General features: G+C 41.3%; 1 long non-coding RNA gene across 1 annotated transcript in view; it reads left to right on the top strand.

Moving 5' to 3' along the window:
* Nucleotides 1-21664, top strand: part of LOC146797620 (uncharacterized) — a 125760-nt gene that overhangs the window by 85438 nt on the left and 18658 nt on the right. Inside the window, exon 2 of the long non-coding RNA XR_014968507.1 lies at nucleotides 13660-13817. This is a non-coding gene — a long non-coding RNA (uncharacterized LOC146797620). The remainder of the gene's footprint in view (nucleotides 1-13659; nucleotides 13818-21664) is intronic.

The raw sequence follows: 21664 nt of genomic DNA, 5'->3' as shown, positions 1-21664 counted from the left end.
TGAACACGGATACAGCAAATCTACCATCAAAAAAGCAAGTCTTGAAGTTGAGAAAAGATCTAGATTGAGTCTTGTAAATAAGAACAAGGGTAGCACAAAAGAAGGTCAGCCTAAACTAAGGTTTATTACTACCTTTAACAGACAGGCGCAGAAAATGAGAAAAGGTTTGGGAAAGTTCTGGCAAGTACTCAGTACTGATAAAGATATTGCCAGCGAAATAGAACAGTTCCCACAAATAACCTTTAGAAAGGCCAAATCCCTCAAAGACACATTGTGTAGAACTTTAGAGTTAAAAGTCTTGAATAAAACTGAAATTAAGGGATTTTTTACATGCCGTAAATGTAAAGCATGTAAGAACAGCAAAAACTGTAATGAACATACATTTTCTACAACAACAAAACCCTATGAAATCAGAAAGCATGTCTCATGCAACACGGAATATGCTGTCTATGCTCTGAGTTGTCCCTGTGATAAAACATACATTGGCAGCACATTACACAAGGCAAAGAAACGTGTTTTAGAACACCTTAGAGCAATTAAGAATGGAGACAGACATTATCCAGTTGCAAGATATTTTCAAGAACGACATAACCAAAATGAAAATCTTTTGAGTTTTTGTGTCTTCGACACAATCTATGCGAGCATTAGAGGGGGCAATCGAATTCAAGACTTGAGACGTCTTGAATCAAGGCTCATTATACAATACCAAACTATAGCCCCTGGAGGGCATAACTGCGATGAAGAACTGTCAGTCCATCTAGGCTGAGTATCGGTATATGTCGACAATGTACTTTTTTGAATTCCATGTGTAAAGAGAATACTAATGAGATTATAAATATAAGAAACATATAAAAAAAATCGATGAAAAAGAATGGTGTAAATATTAGTGAAATCTTAAAGAATCAAATTTGTTTCTTCTCTTTTATAAGATTAATTATTTAGTTACTGCTGTAGCAACGTGAGTTGATTTCTTTTATTGTCTAGTGTTATTTATGAATTTTAATTATTGACGTGAACATAAGATGTTGATGGATAAATTCATCTCTTTTTCTCTTTTCTTTTAGAAATGTTGTAAAACTGCAACATGGAAGAAGAAGACAATTGAGCTATATTATCTTTTCTCTTCTTTTCTTTAATCACTTGTTGTTGGTCGTTCCCATTTATGGTTTATTATTGATATTCATTGTTGTCTAACAAAGCTCATGAAATTAGGAGCGCACTGGCATGTATGATTGGATTTAAATTTATTAATTTTTAAATCTAACAATTTGAGTATCATGATGATTAGTAAACTGAATTCATTTGGATTTCCGGTTGAAATGAAATATGAATCAAACAACATGAGGACCTCTGTCCACTGTGACAATATGATTGGCCTTGAGAAATTCGAGATTCAATTGAGGTTTGGTACATTAACGCGAGGAGGTAAACTGGATTACATAAATAAGATCATGTCATTTCACAGAATGTGGCTGATAAAGTTTTATTGAAGCCCTTGAGTAATATATCAATGTGGCGTTTTTTCTCCAGTTTTATTTATTTATTATTCTTTTTACATTCATTCTTCCAACATTGCGGTTTGATACACACTATGTTAAACGATTTGGAATAATTGTTTGGGTAAAGAAAGAATTTATATCTGTTCTAAGTGAATGTAACTCGACAGTCTGTTGATTATGTTCATTGGTCACATGATGTGTCTATTTAAATCTGAACTAACACTCACGACTTCACTCGTGATCAAGGGGATTGCCCCCGAAATGTGTAGAGTTTGTCAGAGCCACCTGTGTGAATAAACCACTTTCTGCAAAGATTTTTGAGTCCACAGTATGCTGTTTCGGTTAAGAGTTCAGCGTTGGATTGATATATATATATATATATATATATATATATATATATATATATATATATATATATACATAGAACGTGGATGCCGTGAATAGCCTTTGAAAAAAGTCAAATGTTGACTGTTCACAGTGAGGAGTGCGACTCATTTCTTTCTATGGAGAGAGTTTTTGGTCATATATATGTACATCTACATATCTTTAAACACAATTCCTTTGGGAAGAATGAAGTCGCACTCGCAGAAAGACAGTTTTCCAAGTTTCTTTATTTTCAAAAGGTTTCCCAGGTTGAAAGATCAACCGATGCGTTTCGTTCTCACAGAGAACTTGATCACCGTGATCAAGTTCTCTGTGAGAACGAAACGCGTCGGTTGGTCTTTCAACCTGGGAAAACTTTGAAAACAAAGAAACTTGGAAAACCGTCTTTGTGTGAGTGCAGCTTCATTCTTCCCAAAAGGATTGTGTTTGAATAATTGATGGCGTGGCTCTGCCTAGGAGCTCGCACCGGTTTGATGCGCCGTGGGTTTCAGCAATCGTGAGCCAAAGAGGAGGACATATATATATATATATATATATATATGCATATATATATATATATATATATAATCACATAAACAGTGGCTGGAACCCAAGCCTCTTGATATGGTGAGCAGCACAGCAGGGTAGCGAACCCCCAACAATTCAAGCACAATCCTGTTAACAAGGCTAAAGCAAGATACATGTGAAAAAGCGTGTTTTTTCCAGTTGTTTACAGCAACGAGGACCCAACGCATTTCGGAGCCTTCTGCTCCTTGATCACGGGTGTGAGGTGAGAAGTGTTACCCCAAAACCAGTCCCAGGATTCTTGTTTCCGGTCCAGGGAAGACCTGGCTTGGCAGGTCGGACTGTTTCCTTGAGGCACAGGTTCAAGACTGATTTGAATATAGCTGGGTCTGAACTGGGGTGGCAAAGTGAGCTACAGAACGATGATGGATTCAACACAGATTTGTTACTGGGGGTAAGTGTCTGAAAAGTTTCAGTGCTCCGTCCATCATCTCTTTGTGTTCGCTTTGTTCGCTCTAAGTTGGCTTACTTTGCCACTGGATTCAAGCTAACCTGGCTGATGAGGGCTGTTACCCCAAACCCGGTCCCAGGATGCTTGTTTCCGGTCCAAAGAGGGCCTGGCTTGGCAGTTCGTGCTGGACTGTTCTCATGAGGCACAGGGTTAAGACTGATTTGCATATAGCTGGTTCTGAACTGGGATGGCAAAGTGAGCTAAAGAAAGATGATGGATTCAACCCAGATTTGTGACTGGGGTGAATGTCTGAAAAGTTTCAGCGCTCAGTCCATCATCTTTATGTGTTTGCTGTATATATACACACACACACCTATATGCCACCAGTAAAGCAGCAACACAAACATAAAAAATCAATCAAAATAAAAAATAGCAAAAATACATCAATCAACATGTGAACATGCAAAAATATTTGAATAAACTTAAAAAATTCCCCATTCACATATAATCATAAGCAACACAACACACACACACACAAACAAAAATGACCAAGCGCATCAAGAAGAGAGTGGATGAGATGATGGGAAACTGTGTGGATATATGTGCCTGACTCCTGGAGCTGTTTTTCCTCAAATAACAGACATTTTTCAAAACATCAGAATTAACATCTTGATTTTCTCAAAAATATGCAGACATTTCAAGGTCAGATGATTCAGCAAATTGCAGACATAGGATAAGTGATGATTTCAGGACACGAGGATTTAGTTGTTACCGTATATAAAATAGCCTGTGAACCTAAGGTGCTTTCCTGCTGGAAAAAGCAAGGGAAAAAAAGATGCATTTAACACATTACCCAGATGGTCATCTCATGCAAAAATTCAAATAAAATTAATCTTGAGTAGGCATGGGCGAAATTTAAATTATGCCATTGTAATTCATCTAATTTTAGGATATTTTGCATTACACTTGTGATGTGAAATTCCTCATGTTATTCCTAACTATTAAAAATGACGAAGCAAACAAGCAGGTAGCAGAAAACATCCACTTTTGACCTGTGCCCTCTGGGCACCCGGCGGAGGTCATTGTAGTGCATTTCAATGTCATGTGGCCACACAGTACTTTGTATGGAATATTCCTGCAAGCTAATTTCGCTCAATACCATCCTGAGGTGCTGCAGTCTTCCAAGCTGTGTGCACCTTTGCACTGTGTTAAGAGACTATGAATTGTATTATATAATCCTCATGCTTTATCTGTAACTATATCACTATGTGTCATGTACCTCTGTGATGTATGATCCGTGCACAGAAAGCAGAAAAACTCTTTTTCTTGTTTTTTATTTGATGCCAAATAACAATTTTTTCATCAAAACATACACATGTATCTGAGCTTTACTTTGCATGCACCTTCAGTTCTTGTATGAAATACAGTGAGGAAATGATAAAAAAATCAATACGTGGGATTAGACCAAACTGTGCAGCCTGTCCTCACGGTATTCCCAATGCTGCTTACAATGCTAAAATAGATCTGTGGACAAGGATTTTAACATCGCCATTTGAAGATGTTGTAAAATTTAAACTATTTCGGGAATCCCGGCAAGGGAGTATTATACAGCCTATTTATAAGTGCGGTCCACAGGATAACTCCCCCAATTATCAGTTAGGACAACCCAGCCAATTATCGGTTAATAGCCTTAACTGATGTGGAGGCGAAAATATTTGCAACTTGTCTACTTAAGGACTGGGAAGCGTGGGCCACATCAACAAATATAATATCAATGCTTCAAACCGGATTCCGAAGAGGACAGTCAACAATAACACATTTACTGTCCCTTACACTGCTAGGGGAGAGGGCAATACACAAAAAACGAAAGTTAGATGTTTGTTTCGTAGACTTGAAAGCTGATTTTGACTCTCTTACCCGCAACTTACTCTGGGAAAAATTAGCTGCAAGTGGTGTACCAAAACAATTATTAGAAATTATCATACTGGTATACACAAATGCATGGGTCCAGGTGAAATAGGTGGATGGGAGTCGTACTACTCGCTGTTTTGAAACCCATAGTGGCCTAAAACAAGGTTGCGTTGTAGCACCATATCTTTTTAAAAAGGTTTATGGCTGATTTACCTCTCCATCTGCAGAATGTTAATGCCCATTCCCCATATTTCTCAGGTTATAATATAAAATACTTGCAGTATGCAGATGACACTAAATTGCTTAGTCAAATGCCAATAGGTATACAACGATTGATAGATTAATTTGACAGTTTAGAAATTATGAAAATAGGATTGTTCAAGCCCAGTATGAGAGTATGGAAAATTAATGTTTTATTTATTGAATCGGTAACATTTTATATGTAACTAGGAATTATATTAGATGATATAGTGTCTTTCAAACATCATTGTAATAATCTAAAGGCCAAAGCCACAGCACTTTCATTTCCTTTTAAAACACTACAAAATAAGTTTGTATGTCCTAGTCATGAGTATTTAATTAAAGTAATGAAGGCAAAGTTAAACTCCTCCTTAGCCTAAGGGTCTGTAATTTTCTGAGGTAAAGACTCCAAAATCCTTGACAATTTTCAAATTAAAATTTTTAAGTCTATTTTTATGATTCCAAAAAACCCTCGACATGCTATTGTCCGACTGGAGTTTGGCCTGATTAGCCAAACCCTAGTGAGAAAATCAGTGTTTTTAAAAGGCCTTTATTCATTCTTTTTACCTGACCCCAGCACTCTTGCAAATTTGTGTTGACAGGAGCTTACACAATATGATTATGCAAGTGTTTGGAGATCTTAACTGAGAGTTTACATACTGTTTAACACCCTGTCTTATGATCATTGGATAGAAATAAAACTGCTTTTAAACAGGTATTAAATCGAGTGACTGATTTCTTATCCTTAAAATTGGATAAGGAGGCCATTGCAGTAAAAAAGCATGCCTGCTTCGTCATTAATTATTTTAATAAAATAGAGCCTCAACCACTTACTCTCTAATTTACAATCATTTATTCGACGCAAATTTCTTAAGCTAAGATTTTGCCGATCGCCAACAAGGGACAGGGCTCCAAGATGTATACAAAAATTCAACAACGTACAGTTGCAGATCATGTAGTCTTTCCAATGAAACGGTACTGCACATTGTATGTATTTGCCCCCGATAAAGACAGGAACCGCAAGCATTATTGAAATCCGTCGTGAAAGAAAATGGGGTGAGAACGTGTCGTCAAGCTATTATACTTTGTTTCACTGGGAAATCAATTCACCTAATACGTACATTCATTAAGTTTATGCTGATAGCAGATAAAATGTTAAATTCATACCCAAAACTTTCATAAATAGATGTGGAAAGTAGTAATGATTTGCATGTACGACTATCTATCCGTTCATTGCCTGACAGTTTTAATGGAGTTTTGAGCAGTAAGTATTGTGATATTTTATTCAGCGGTGGCCGGCACAGGTAAACGCTGTGGAGCACGGCTGGGTGGGGTGGATGGTACGGGAAGTCGACAGATGGCGGAATAATTAAATAAATAAATAATTAATACCTTTTCCGTTGTCTGTTGGATCTCCCCCTGCTGCGCCCTGCCCCACCCCACTGTCCACCGCGCTTACCTGTGCCAGCCGCCACTGATTTTATTCCTTTGGACTCAGATTTTCACTAAAGAGAGTCCGAAGTTAGCAATGGCTCGTATGCACAGAAACACTTTATTAAACCACCATCTGCCCTTTGACCTACAGTGTTTATTACTTTACTATTTGACTGATGAAATGTGATATTAATAATATATTATTTTATTGAGATGCAAGATGCAAGCACAGAGGCACTTTATTGATCAAGATGCACTTTATTGATTTTATTGATTGCTTTTTCCAAGGAACCATTTATTGAATTGTATCATTTTTATTCAATCACAGGTTTTATAGTTTTGTCGGACCTATGAAATATAACCCCAAAGTAGCATTTATTGAATCTTGTCATTTTATTGAACTACTCGGTCTATAGTTCTATCGGATTTACGAAACGTGACTGTATTGTAGCTCAGTTTGGATAAGCAAGTACGGAGGCTCTTTGTAGCTCTGGACTGATACATTGTACTAATTGCTGTAGAGGGCCATAATGCATGGAATTATACCTTATTGAACATATATTTGCCCATAGAATAACAGTGTCCTATTTATATTCAATAATGAAATGTAATTTTCAAGAATGTTCCAATATGATATGTAATCAGTAGTTCTAAAACCTGCTCTAATAATGTGTAAATGTGATATCAATGATCCAGTTGTTATGTTATCACTATGTCACATAATATTTGTAGAACAATCATTTTGAACTTTGATGAACCATTTTAACTGGCTATGTTTTCATAATTCCTTTTAAACTCCTTCTATTATGAATTTATAAGTATACAATTTTACATTTATCCTTTGATTGTAATGATTTTATTAATCAGACAATAAAGACTTCATTCAATTCAGTGCCACATATTCTTTTGAATGAAATACGTTTTTTATTGAAGACAAAATGTTCTACACTTGTTTATCCTGCTATTCAGATAGTAAAGATTATTCTGTTCTTTTAATGACAGACCATTTTTCAGAGAATTAATGCCTATAATTATGTGACAGAATGCTAACTTTTTATAAAAAATGTAATGCTTCTCAAATGTTAGCATAAATTAAAGTATAATCAGTTCACTGAACTCAAATCAAAAAGACCAATGGATGTCTCTGCACTTTACAGGCAAAAGTTAAAGTACAGTCCTTGTTAAGTAATAGTTTGCATATTTCTTCTTGGCTTTCTGTTTTGTTTTTGAATGTTAAAAGAACAGAACCTATAATTACTAACCATTGCATGAAAGATAAACGATTTCTATAATCTGTGTGATTCTCCATACGCTGGAGTTTTTATATAGTCTAAGAGATAAAAATACATGAGTGCAACACAGTACATCCATTTTGGTTATTTTGAAATCCAGCTGCTTTTATAAATTATAATATAATACTATTTGGTCTCAGATGTTATGAGCCCAACACTTCTGGATATGCATATGTCTGTTTATATTTGATCTTGCATAACCATGAAAGCTAGAGTATGCACACAGATCTAGGCTCAATTATTGAAGCTTCAACACTGTGATAGAGTTAAGCCCTTCTGTACAAATATCGCTCTAATTCTCTTTACCATTTAATTGCAACAACACTAATCACCTTTACTAAGAAAATAGCTTAGCTATTCCACTGCTGCATATAGGATAATGTACCCTTTAAGATTTGTCAACAAATATGACAGAAGTAGCATTTACTGTGAGAATATCTATACATAGTAATTTTTTAAGATGATATCGAAGCAGCGGGCCTGAGCCACAAAGATGAACTTACACTTTTGTGGAAGATTACTCTTTTTTTGGCATTCACAAACTATGATGTAATATTAACTTTATGATAATATTAACTTTATGACTGAGGAGATTCTGAAATCGGGCGGACAACTGCTCACATAGGCCTATCACTGAAATAGATTAAACTTACACTAACGTGTAACTTTACCTTTGAGAATCTAGCTCAAAGTTTGTAAATGTTTAGACTTTCACTTTGTAAATCGATATGGTCAACTGCCTTTTCTTTGTGTTTTGTCACAATATGCGTGCTTTATCCTTTCATATATAGATGGTCTGGTATTCAGGTGAGAATTATTGTCTTTATTTGTCCTCTTCCTCCTATTATGTCTGATGTTACTTTCTCAGATCATTACTTAGCAAATTGATATGCTCAAACTAGCTCCACTGACTTTCTTTATGTTTTTGTCATAATGTTAGTTTTATCCTTTCATATATAATTGCTGTATCCAATTTAACATAACTATTCTGGTGAGAATTATGTTGTCCATTAATTATGTCTGATATTGCGTCCTCCGCCCTCTATATTATTATTTTACATATATCTTTGCTGTTGTGGTTATCTTTGAACATGAGGCAATTTAACTCTGAATTTCCAAAAATGTAGCGATCCATTTATCATAGTTGAGTTTACTGTTTTACTTAAGAGAATAATAAAAGAGGTTACCTTGACAGAGCTTAAAACCACTGATAATAGGGAGTCAGAGTCTGCCTTCTAATAATAAACTCCAGCACTCCTATAGATATATGTACATCTGCAAATGTCTTTTCTTTCCGGTAATGACGGTGTGTTTTCATGGAAAATAGTTTTCTTCTAATGAACTCAAGCACTCCAGTAAGTAAACCTACTGCCATAAATGTCTCTTTCTGGTAAGTGTGCATTTATAGATGCAATTGTTCAGATGTTAGATCTTAAAATATTATATCTTTCCATGTTTAAACATAATTTCTAATTCTGCTTCGTTACACAGTCTGCTGGTTCTTTGTAGCAGGCAATGCCATGTCACATCTTTACTGGAGCTCATTAGATGTAGTGCACCAAGTTTTATAACATTTATGTTTTTTGACAAATCTGTCTGTATTTAGCCATGTTCATGTATATTCATCATGTAGGAATGTATGCATGTTTATATTTGGTGGCCAGAAAATAATGTTGTGACTCTTATATTTCTACATTTATGTACACCTGCATTTAAGAATGTTGGTACACTATGGAGCTACACATAATAACATCACCAGTAAAAATATGCAATACCTCCTTTTCTCCTTCATTACATAAAGAGTGGATGTGCCCATTCACTACCACAACCCCCCCCCAGCTGTGCGAGCATCTCAAGGGGCCTCAAGCCATTCTTCCATTCCCATCAATTATATACACCAAGACCTTTGTGGTGTTAGAATCGCCGCAGTTTATTCACATGATACGTTCACAGACTTATCATGATGGCATTGGTCATCAACATGCTCATTTTGGCTTATCTCTGATTACAACTCAGACCATCTCATAACAGGTTATACAGAATACCTCCAATACTTTCTTCCATATTAATGACCATAATTTGCCTAATTCTGTAATGCGTCAACCTTACAGTTATGATGTCTCTTCCAAGTTGTCATAAATTGCATCCATCTGCTGTGACAGCTGTACTTCTGTCACTTGGTACAGCAGGTTGCTGCTTCGAGGCTTCAACTTGCTACTGAATTAGTGGCGTTCGTGCCTGGGCTGCAAGTGCTGTGTCCACCCCTCGCTGACTATTTTACCTTATCCCTCAAGTATCCCTGGCATGAGGCATCCCAAGGACCTTGTCCGGGCTCTTGTCTCCAGAGTTCCTGCCGTAAGGCATCCCAAGGAACTTTTTCGGGCAATTGCATTTGTCTCAAGAGTCCCTGCCGTTAAGGCATCCCAAGGACCTTGCTCAGGAAATTGCCCTTTTACATCCTTATGTGAAGATATTTATTGTTAAACCTTGTGACTCCCACCACGCTAGATATAGTTTACCAACTACTGACAGCTCCCCTCAGGCCCACAAGAAATTTAGTTCCAGTCCTTGAATAATGTTCCAGAGTAACCTATCGCTCTCTGCCAGGTAGCTGAACCTTTTCACATGTTTACCCCAGGGGACACCCTGGAGGAAGGGTTCTCTGACTTCAGCTCTTTCCCTGCACCGCTACATCCATCCAGATGGTGAGTCTCACATCTATTCTCTTGTGTGTGACCTAGCTCACCATCTGCATCCATCCCTACTTTGAGAAAAAGAGCCCCTCCAATGCGTTCAGACTGTGCTCCTAGTCCACTAGCTACATTTTTACTGTGTCTTAGTCCAGCATGCCCCTAGTACTTTGCCGCTAACTATTGGTCCTCGCCTGATAAGGTTCTAACTACTGACACTGCTCCTATGGTTGACTGAATCCCTGGCTCCCTTTGGGATCTTGTGCTCCCCCACTTTACCATGCACATGTGATCCTGCGCGTGGTCGCTATTCGTTGATGGCCCAGTTTGTCTCTATTTTATCGGTATTGTGTATAACCTAGCTCACCTTCAGCCGCAGCATCGTTGGAACTTACGATTAGCTTTTGCTGCCCCCAGCAAGCTTTTGCAAATGTGCTATGTTGGGTGCCGGGGTGACTGCACGCAAGTTTTCAGCCATCCTGCTCTGCCATAGGCATAGGCTTTGCGCAAGTTCTGAATTGAACCAAATATTCCCCACATACCTTCCTTAATACTAATGAACTGGTACAGAGCTGGACCTCATTAGTCTGGTTCCAGCTATCATCTTGTAGTTTCCCTCATATTTAGAGACTGGTGAAAACAAACCCACCAAACCAATACCTTTCCGTTTTGTCAGCACCCTTTCATGGCGGCTCATAGCCCACTGGGCTATAATAGGTTTTAATTTATGACCTACCAGTAACAAAAGAAAACAAGGATTACGGCCACGCTATCTATGTAAACCATCCTGTGCTCTGCCTGATGCCCAATCCTCCAAGCGGGTGCCCTAACCCTCTACGGTATTTTATCAGAGGCAGAGATGGCCTAATCAATACTCCAGTCTCTCTCCAGTAGAAAAGTTCGCACACCAGCATTATCGGACCTCTATATTTGTGCCCGCGATTGCTGATTCAAACAAGGACCTCTGCAGCAGGGTCTTTTAAAACCTTTGTTATCTCTTAAGGCCTCTTCCTCAAGGTTTGCACTGGGTGGCTGCATTGCCCTAAAGCTGCTGCCTTCTATCGGCATCCGCATGCAGCCTGCACTCTAGCCTCCTGGCCCTGACGGATGCTGCCCAATACTGCAGCCTGGCAGACATTGCATTTTGTGTGCCTTCTTGCCTGGGAAAACGAGGTGCTGAATTGTAGGCACTGGGCGATTAGGTGATCTGCAAATAAATACAGTGGGGCAGATTTATGAGCCCCTTGCGCCACTTTTGCGTCACTTTTCCCATGTTAAAAGTGACGCAAAAGTGGCGCAAGGGGCTCATAAATCTGCCCCAGAGTGTTGCCACCTGCCCGTGAACCTGGTGGCCAATGTCCCCGAAGTTGGCAGCTAATGCCGCTACCCACCTTGACACCAGTGAGTTTTCTGTCCCTAACCTCCATTTAGGAAACGTGCAACCATGTAAGTATGAATTCACTCTATTGTCAAGATTGAAATCAGATGGGGGGCGTGGCTTGGCGCCCGAAGGAGATGGCGGCGTTCGGCTAGGAGCTCCGTCCACACCAGGGTCTACCGGCGGTTCGCGCCTCCTTTTCCACCAACAAAGGGCAGTCTTCCCTGTCGGAACATGCCAAGATCATTTTTAATCCCTTTTTGGCGCTGAGGCACAGTTATTTTAGGACTTACAGCCCATTTTATTTTCGGTCGCGGCTCGTTATCGGCCGCGGCCGCCATCTTGTTTACTCTCGCCCGTGATCGCCTCAGCAGCGCGCCTTATCGCGCATGGATCCCCTGGACGCCTCACGCTTATACTACTGTCCCCAGCACCTCCTGAAGCACAGATGTGGATAATCTGCACTCTAAGGTGACTTTTTTCTTCTCTCTTCAACTATGATTATTTCCGTTGCCTCTTTCAGCTGACTGGAATTTTCAATTTTCCTCATATATGGCGGCCATCTTTATGACTCTAGCCTCCAACATTTTTGACTCCAATTCTGTGGCCTGGCATTTCCCTTCCTTTTTTAATTTGCTCCCTGGTCCTTTTTCAGCTGGGCAGTAAGATATTTCTTTCTTCTTTTTGACCTCACGTTCCATTAGCGTGCTGATGGCGCATTGCTCCAGTCAAGTCCAAAAACGTAGTTATATTAAGAATTCCAAATTATTCACAGCACTGGCTCATTTGGAAGCTTCTCAGTCTTTATCTTCAACCGAGATGACATCAACTGCGGACATCTCCTCACAGCCTTTGGCAAAAGTGAACTCTAAGAGGTTAAAGAAAGACCCGCCTTCGCCTCCTAAGTCCTCCTCGCCCATCTCAATGGAGCTAATCCTCGAAGAGATACGGGCCCTGCGCCCTTACATGGAGGAGACGAATGCTAAATTGCAGATTCTCACTGACAATTGGGCTTCGATGGACGAAAGAGTGTCGTTGGTGGAACGCGACGTTTCCTCTCTTCAGGAATCCGCGTCCAAGGTCTCCCATCTGCACACGCAGATTTCCTCTCTTCAGAAGCAGGTGGAGGACCTTGAAAATCGCAGCAGACGCAACAATCTCCGTCTTTATGGCTTGGTGGAGGGTTGTGAGGGAAATGATCCCATCAGTTTTTTCAAGTCCTTTCTCCCGAAGCTTCTTCACCTACCTGAAGACACTTCACTGAATATCCAACGTGCCCACAGGCTTGGTCGAGCTTCCTCCTCTCCTTCCGCGTCAACGAAGCCTAGAGGTGTAATAATGTACTTTCTTGAGTACACAGACTTGCTGAAAGTCCTCTTAGCCGCCAAAGCCTCTCCTCGCCTCACATGGTCAGGCTCCACTTTGTTCTTTGCGCAGGATTATGCCAGGACCACTGCAAACCGCCGCAAGGCCTTCCTAGATATGAGACCTGACCTTCGCTCCATTGGTGCCAGATATGGACTTTTTCATCCTTGTCTATTTAAGGTCACTCATAATAACAAGACTACGACATATGAGGATCCTGCGCGACTTCGAAGTTTCCTGAACTCCTGCGGTCAACCTGACATGGAGATAGCTGGTCCCTCTTCTAACCCACCATGACTTGTTTTCGTAGTTGCAATTTGACTCTCTAATTTGTTCTGCTTTAATCCCTTCATTGTTTGCAGGTTCTTCAGATTGTATGACTTCTAGTTAAGATTATATTTTTCATTTTTTCGTCTGAAAGTGTTGTTCTGGCTCCTCAGTTGGCCATATGTTTGTTTTTTATCTTCGTTGTATTCGAGTTTCTAACCATGTTCTTTTTCTCCCTTCACAGATCATTGTTTTGCGTTCCGTTGTGTTATCTCTGGTTGGACATCTCCCTCACCCCGAATGCCTTGCCTCTCCCAGTTGGCCCTACCTCCCTCCCCTCATCTCCATGTGTGTTTCCGCTTGTTCCCAGTTCCTGATTGTATTTTTCCCTTGCTACCCCTCGTAAGTACCCTTTATTCCTTATTTATCATGTTTTGCTATGTTCTATATCTTCTTATCTTACCTCTTCCCTCGTTGCTTTCAGATTTATTGGTGTCGTTACCTTTTCCTTGGCTCTCCTCCACTTCTCTTTCGTCACTCCTTCTTCTCCCCACTGCATACTGGCTCTCTTGCTCGTATTCATCTCCCTTTACCTATTTGATTCTCCCTTGGACCTTACTTACCACTATTTTTCAGAATTACTGTATCTTCTTACCATTCTTTCTATTTTCTTCTCTCTCTCCTATTTTTATGGCCTCACTGGTTCCTCTCTCATTTTTTCTTCTTTCCTTGTTCCATCACGTCAGCTCTCACCTCATTCTTTTTCTTTCTTGTGCCCTTGCTTGCTCCGAGGCACTTTCTTGTTGTCCTACTCTCCAATTGGCCCACTTTTTGATTAATCCTTAATGTCAGTTCGAATTTTATCCTGGAATGTTAAAGGTCTGCATTCTCCTATCAAGAGACAAAAAATTCTCTCTCATTTAGCCAAATTAAATGTAGATATTGCCTTCTTACAAGAAACCCATCTGTCTGACGATGAAGCTGCTAAACTTAAGAGAGGTTGGGTGGGTGCTGTATTTTCATCTCCGGGTGATGGTAAAAGAAATGGTGTGGTTGTACTGGTTCGCAAATCTCTTGCTCATTTGCTCTTAGCTTCTGAATCAGACCATGAAGGTAGATGGTTGTACGTCAAACTCTCCTTAAAAGGCGTCCCTCTCTCCCTTCTTAATATCTACGCCCCTACTGGTGGTGATCAGGTTTTTTGGCGCGCAATGGCCTCCCGTATCACTGAATATATTGATGATAATTTTATTTTAGCAGGTGATTGTAACCTACCCCTTGATCCTTTTTTAGACAGAAACTCCAAGGCACCTTATATCCCTAATAAATCTCACAAGCTTTTCGCTCAAGCGATATCCCAACATAAACTCATTGATGCCTGGCGTCTCTGCAATCCCACTTCTAAAGAATTCACCTTCTATTCCCCGACTCACCATTCCCAGTCACGTATTGACTATATTTTCCTCTCCCACCATATGTCCCAATCCCTCACCCACGCTGACATAGGCCTCATCTTATTTTCTGATCATGCCCCCGTTTTGATAAACATTGACATCTTACCCAAGTCCACTGGACCAAAGAGATGGCGCTTCAACAACACCTTACTCCTCGATCCCAAATTCTCCGCCTCCTTTGTAGATTTCACCACAGAATTTTTCACCATTAACGACACACCCACTATGCCTAACCACGTTGTCTGGGACGCCTATAAAGCAGCAGCCAGAGGTTTTATTATCAGCTTTGTAGCTACTAAACGCAAGAATGCTCGTAAACGCACCAGTGACCTCCTTTGTACAATTAAACAGTTAGAGCATTCCTTCTATACATCCCACTCGCAAGAAAGTCTGACTGCTCTCACTGCTGCTAAGATGCAATATAACAAACAATCCACTGAGGATGCTTCATTGTATTTGTTGAAATCCAGTTCTAAATTCTATGGAGGTAAAAATAAGGCGGGGAAGGTCTTAGCCAATTATTTAAAAGTCAAACAAAACAAACTGAATATTGAATCTGTCTACGATGTTAATTCTGTTTTAAAACATACAGATGTTGATATTTTAGAGCAATTCTCCCAGTTTTATTCCAAACTCTATTCCTCTGAGACGCACCCCACTGCTCATTCTCTTGCTACTTTCTTTGCCACCATCCAACCACCTTCCAATTTCCCTGTTGATTTATCCGCCCTTGAATCACCAATCTCCAGTGATGAATTACGTACAGCACTTCAGTCACTCAAGAAGGACAAGGCCCCTGGGCCAGACGGATTCACAGTTGAATTTTATCTGCATTTCTCCAAATTGTTGTTGCCCAGACTCCACTCCCTTATTGATTCCTTCATATTAAATGGCTCTTCCTCAGGTACATTCTCAGACGCCCACATTTGTATCATACCCAAAGAAGGCAAAGACACCCAGCACTGTAAGAATTACAGACCAATTTCTTTGGTCAACATTGATTATAAACTGTATGCCAAATCTCTCGCCATTAGATTAGACCCCTATCTTCCCGAATTGCTAGGCCCTGAACAATCTGGCTTCGTCAAAGGTCGCTTCATCACAGATAACACCAGACTTTTGTTTAATGTCCTTTCTAAATCTCCACAGTTCCAACATTCCCTAGCAGCCATTGCCCTAGATGCAGAAAAAGCGTTCGATAGGGTGGAGTGGACTTTCCTTTTCTCCGCCCTCAAATAGTTTGGATTTGGCCCATGTTTTATTTCTTTTATCTCCTTCCTTTATTCCAGCCCTAGAGCGGCGGTTTGTGCCAACGGTCTAGTTTCCTCTTTTTTCAATCTAGGCAGGGGCGTTCGTCAGGGATGCCCTCTTTCCCCTTTTCTTTTTAATTTGGCCCTGGAACCTTTTCTTTCAAAGCTTCGTCAGAATCCCAACTTACACGGTTTCCAAGTCTCCCACACTAACATTAAACTTGCTGCCTACGCAGACGATATTCTATTATTCATGTCTAACCCCGCAACTTCTATTCCCGCATTTCTAGCTGAAGTCCATGACTACTCTCAGATCTCAGGTTATAAGCTAAACAATGACAAGTGTGAGATTTTACCCCTTACTAAGTTCACTTTTAAACCGGACTTTATGGCGTCCAATTTTACTTGGAGCCCCTCACACATCAAATATCTAGGTCTACACATTACTTCCTCCCTCTCTGACACTGTCTCGATGTGCCTCAATAAATGCATCCAGAAATTATCCGACCTCACTTCCAGATGGCACCCATTATACCTCTCCTGGTGGGGTCGTCTTGATACGATTAAAATGATGCTCTCCCCGTTAGTCCTTTACACCATCTCCAACATCCCAATCCCTATCCCTGCTAAGTTCTTTAAGAAAATTAACACTATTCTCTCTTCCTTTCTCTGGTCCGGCAAAAAAGCACGTATGTCCCTGCTCAGATTGCAACTCCCCAAGTCTGAGGGTGGAGTTAACTTTCCGAATTTTCCCGCTTACCACAAGGCATTCCTTCTGCGGCAAGCTTCCCATTGGCTGCAAGACCCTGCTGAGCCGTCCCCCTTATGGGTTATCATTGAGCGACTTTCCCTATCCCCCTTCACCTTTGCTGAATACCTCTCATTCTCTCGCAAGCCTCACTTTTCCTCCATTCCTATCCACAAGTTTACAGCCAAGCTGCTTCTTTCCACCTCCCCAGGTCCCCCCTCCTCTGTAACAGAGTTTCTTAACTCCACTATCTGGCACAACAACAGTATAACCATCAATCGCAAGCCCCTTTACTGGAAAACCTGGAGACAGAGGGGTTTAATCTGGGTATCTCAACTCTTCTCTAATTCTGATTTCTTATCCTTCTCTGTTCTCAGCCAACACTTCCATCTCCCCCGTTCTTTTGCCTGCAAGTATCTTGCGCTTAAAAATGCAGTCATGTCCACTTATGCTCTTCTCTCTAACCCCCTCATGCATCCTCACCCTCCCAATCCTACCTCACAGCTTCATTCCTTCTTGCGTACTCACCCTACAGCCTCCTCATTATACCACTCATTTCATACGATCCTCACACCTAGACCAAAATCCAAAGTTGAGGAACAGTGGGAATCTGACCTTGCCATTTCTTGGCCCACCTCCCTTTGGGATAAATTATGGACCAAACTTTGCAAGACATCTAGAGCTGCTTCCCTTACACAAACTCTTTTCTTCATATACAACAGACTTCTCTTTTCTCCCCAGGTGTTGAATAAGAGATTTTCTTCTACACCGGATCTCTGTTGGTCCTGTTCTGCTCCTAAGGCCACTCTGTTTCACATGCTTTTCTCTTGCACTTTCACGCAAGATTTCTGGACACTAGTTTGGGCCCAAATCAATGCCATATTTCACACTACATCCCCCTTCTCTTTTGTCAATATTTTTTTAGGAAGCCTTTCTCCGTGTTGGGATGACACTGACCTTAATACGCAAATTGTTGATTTGTTGTTAGCTGTTGCTTTCCAGCAAATCACCGTCAACTGGAAAAACTTTACGAATATTTCTTTTAAAGCATGGTGGTACAATGTTTGTTATAATCACAGGCTAGATACTGTTTTTGTGCACCCCCTTAGTTTAGCTGCTAAACGACATGATTTATGGCTTCCTGTAACCTTGTACCTAGATACCTGTGCTAAACGCTCCTCTCATGTATCACCTATTCAGCAAGAGGTCCCTAAGCCTCCCTGAGTGACATTGCTTTTCATCTGCACTATTCTCTCTACATAAGCTACCTTATTGCTCATTATTACCAGCGCTGTTTTTTTGTTATTTAGCCTCAAATTTTTGTTATCCTCTGATTAACTGTATATTTTCATTACCATGTTTTACTTTTCTCCTCTATTTGAAGATATGTTTGTATTCTTTCTCATGTATTGACACCTTTACTTATCCAATAAAAATCTTTTGAACTTAAAAAAAAAAGATTGAAATCAGATGCAGTGCTGAGTTGTGTGTGTGGTGCTTCAACCAGATGTCCCGAAGTGCGCGTTCAGTGATCGCTGTGGCCCAAGGAGAGCCTTTATGTAGCATAATAATTAATATTGATAATGATGACGCCAATAAAAGGGAAGACAGCTAACCGGTCTACCCCTGCAGGGCGGTGATAAGGGCGTAATTCAGTCAGTGTACAGTTCTTAAATAGTTTGCACGGTTCCAGTCACACTTACTTGTATGAATCCTGCATTTGATTGCTTCCCTTCTAGAGTTTCTATGTTTAAAATGTAATCACCAGTAACGACAAACAGTAAAGATTCCAGAAAGTTCCTATGCTTGCTACCTGATGGGCTGTGAAGACTAATTAAAGAGAATTCACATGATTTTAAATAATTAAAACTGCTCGACAATATGGCTGCACAAAACAAACATACAACGTGCATATTTACCTCAATCACCACAGATTCCACTAAAGCAGGTAGAAAAAAATACGGCATTTACATGAGTCTAAACAGAGAGGCTGCCACCAGCCAGGGGGAGCCAGGAAAAACCATTTGAAAGGCAAATCCACCCTGAGCATTTTGTATGACTGCCAATCGATCGGTCCATTTATCTACACTAACCCCAGCTGGTTGACGCAGATCTGCTCGGGGTAAGGTTTTTAAACTTGTTAGGTTCAGCGCCTTAGTTCATGGGAAATATTCTCTGATAGAACCGCTTGTGTTTAACGTAGAGGATAGGCAAAGTTACATGAGACAGAGGACTGCAAGTGCAGTAGTCCCGGCCATCCATACTGATAGGCTGTATAGTTTCAGAATGCTTGATCTGGGAAAGCACTAACTTTAGTGTAACACCGTGGCTGGGGTTCTCTTCATCATAATCATAATTGGTTTCTACCAACATCAACCATGTTAGTGACAGCGTGACTGGATTCATAACTACTGTGATGCTGATCCCTGTCAAATCCATTTAGTTCCTACCTTTAAGCTTAATTCTGTTGATCTTGCATACCTATCATTCGCACCAACTCAGTGCTGAACTTCGATTATGGGACAAGCTGCCAATAAAGGGGCAATCAAGGTACATATAATTGTCGAAATATTGCAAAATTGCATTTCTAACCACATCTAAATGCTCCAATGCCAGACGTTTATGGAATTAAGACAAATCTGCTCTGTCCATCTTTTCTCCATCCACCAACTCCTTCTAGGCTGCTCTGGAGGTTTCAGATCAGATAGATATGTTTGTGTTATTTGTGTTATAAGAATGGAACAGTATAATTTGAGAGCCTATTGGACGGAAAGCCGTTAGAGGAATCAGATTCCCACGTCACGGAGGCAGGGCCACACCTTCGTGAGGGATTAAAAACAGATGGCTTTCACGTGTGAGAATCTCGATGGAAACGTGAAGGCGAAGAGGCACACAACGATGGTGGCCAAATGTAGCATACAGGAGGCGATTGCATCTCCAGCTACGGCTTTCAAGTTAATGTTGAATAGATTTACGTTACTGGACATTTAGGGGCAGATTTACAAGCCCCTTGTGACACTTTTACGCCGCCGTTGCGTCACTTTTGTGACGCAGCGGCAGCATAAACCATGTGCCACGTTGCAACTTATTTACAACGTGACTCATCTAGGCAGAGGCTTCACGTTGTAAAGCCCTGCGCCACATGAAACCTGCGTCAGGTTTCATGTGGGCGTTCTGTCACAGCGTGAGCGTTCCCTCGCAGGAAAGCCCTGTAAAACTGACGCAGTGAAATTTACAAGATTTCACTGAGTCAGTTTTACAACGCTGCTGCATCAAATCCTTATGCCTGCTTGAAGCAGGCATAAGGAGTGACGCACCACGTTAAGTTTGGGCGGCCCCTGTGCATTGCAGGAGTTGCGTTCCGCTTGCGATGCGACTCCAGCAATGTGCCACCTGTACGCTACAAGATGCGTCACGCATTTTCCTCTCCTTGCACCATGGTGCGCCGCATTGTAAATGTGACGCATCCGTGGTGGCGCAAGGGGGGGGATTACGTGACGCATCTGTTCTGGTGCATCCCTGCTGATTTGCAGAGATGCGCCAGAAGTTGTAAATCTGCCCCTTAATATTTATTTAAGAAGCAGGTATTCACTATAGATGTATTAGTGTATAGAAGGCAAGGGGGTTGTTTTACCACATATTTATGAATGCTTGGCTTTCACAGCAAGTAATTTAGGCTGGGTATATATATATAGTTTTGCAGTAGGTAGGGGGAACTATCACCATGATTGCATGATTGTTCACATACATTTTAGATGGGGATCCATTAGAGGTAAACGTCAGGGAATATTACTACCTGTGCAGCATGTTTCACACTCAGTTGATAAGGGTGGTTTCTATTGAGTAGACTATTTATATGTGCTTTTTATTATTGCAGTTACCCCTGACGAAGGGTTACAGAGCCCGAAATGCATTGGGTGGAGCAACATGAGGTCATTCAGGACATGCCTGCCAAGTATCACGCATTTCAGTGTGGTGTACCGCATCATCGCACTGAAATGCATTGTCACGTATTTAATGCCACTCGCTAGCGCGTGCCTCCGGCGGCGCCTGTGCACCTGTGCGCCGGCTCTGCTGCTCCGAGACGTGCTGCCAGCAGCTGCTTGCTGGGCTCAGTAAGATCATAAATAGTTAAAGATCCATCTGCTCTCAGCTCTGGAGTGGCAGAGAGTGCTACAATGTAACAATTAATCTGCCCGCCCTGATGCGCCTGGTTCCAGACTGCATGATTAATTCCTGCAGCGCCGCGCAGCTTTGACACAAGTCTGCTGCCAATTACCGACGGGGGGGTGCCTGCCTGCAGTGTGTTTGCTAGTGGCTGTGGCTCACCATGGGGGCCCGGGATTATAATCTGGATGTGACCGTAACAGTGCTATCACGTCTGTAGGAAGAGGAAGTGAGGCAGAAGCAGCGGGGAACTCAATCAAAGTCGACGAGTGGAGTCCTCCTCCGGGTGCACTGGACTACGGTCTGCAGTGCGCAGCGCCACAATATTAAAACCCCGGCGTGCTGCGTTTAGATTGCTAGACCAGTGGGGAGCCAGCCCGAGACCCAGAGTGAATATTTGTCACACACCGGACACTGACTCTCACTGACTCATGGCCGCCCACCGCGCAAGAGGCATCGGTGATCTCGGGCGCAAAGTAGTAGTGCAGCCGGGCGGGGGACGAGTCAGTGAGTCAGGAGGAGGCAGTGTCTGGGCGAAGGCTCATTGCTGTAGAGTGCACCATCATACAGTGCGCTGCAGCAGCTGTGCGTCCCTGCTGTGCAGCTCATGCCACGGCCACCGGACGGTCA

Source organism: Triturus cristatus, chromosome 9, assembly GCF_964204655.1.
Source record: "Triturus cristatus chromosome 9, aTriCri1.1, whole genome shotgun sequence".
NCBI classification, from domain to species: Eukaryota; Metazoa; Chordata; class Amphibia; order Caudata; family Salamandridae; genus Triturus; species Triturus cristatus.
This window is presented reverse-complemented; position numbering and strand designations above follow the sequence as displayed.